This window comes from Myotis brandtii, unplaced genomic scaffold (genome assembly GCF_000412655.1).
Source record: "Myotis brandtii unplaced genomic scaffold, ASM41265v1 scaffold17, whole genome shotgun sequence".
NCBI lineage: Eukaryota > Metazoa > Chordata > Mammalia > Chiroptera > Vespertilionidae > Myotis > Myotis brandtii.
This window is the reverse complement of record NW_005356259.1, coordinates 9,571,416-9,571,861: the sequence shown is the minus strand read 5'-3', so window position 1 is coordinate 9,571,861 and position 446 is coordinate 9,571,416. Positions and strand designations below refer to the sequence as shown.

Genomic DNA, 446 nt, shown 5'->3' with positions numbered 1-446 from the left:
GCAGGGAGGGAGCTGGGGCTTGTGCGCCCGTGCCAGGGCGCGGTGCCACTGGCGAAAGGCGGGCATCCGCTGCCACCGGGAGCCAGGAGAGGAGGGAGTGCGAGCGTGTGTGTGTGTGTGTGTGTGTGTGTGTGTGTGTGTGTGTGTGTGGTGGGGAGCTGTCGTGTGTGAGGGGACGGATGTGAACCGGTGAGGGTGGGTGGCGGGTAGTATGCCCCTCTCCAAAGCCACCCTGGGTGCCCTCGCCCAGGCCGCCTGCGCTGGGTGCCATCTCACCACCTTTGCTCCTGTCTCCCCACATGTCTCACCTTCAGATGGCGGCTCCCAGAAGCTCCTGCCCCTCTGACAGCTGTCGCTGGGGCAGCCCGGGGAGACGAATCGTCCTCTTTCCTGGAGCCAGAGGACGCAGGAAATTAGCCAGGTTGCGAGTTGCAAAGAGGCCGCCG

The 446-nt window shown here is 65.5% G+C and overlaps 1 protein-coding gene across 1 annotated transcript in view; it reads right to left on the bottom strand.

Annotated features, from left to right (window-relative positions):
• Positions 1–394, bottom strand: part of HOXA3 (homeobox A3) — a 45,858-nt gene extending 45,464 nt beyond the window's left edge. Inside the window, exon 1 of the mRNA XM_005862968.2 lies at positions 309–394. The gene's annotated coding sequence lies outside the window, so the exon portion shown is untranslated. The remainder of the gene's footprint in view (positions 1–308) is intronic.
• Positions 395–446: the final 52 nt, after the last annotated feature.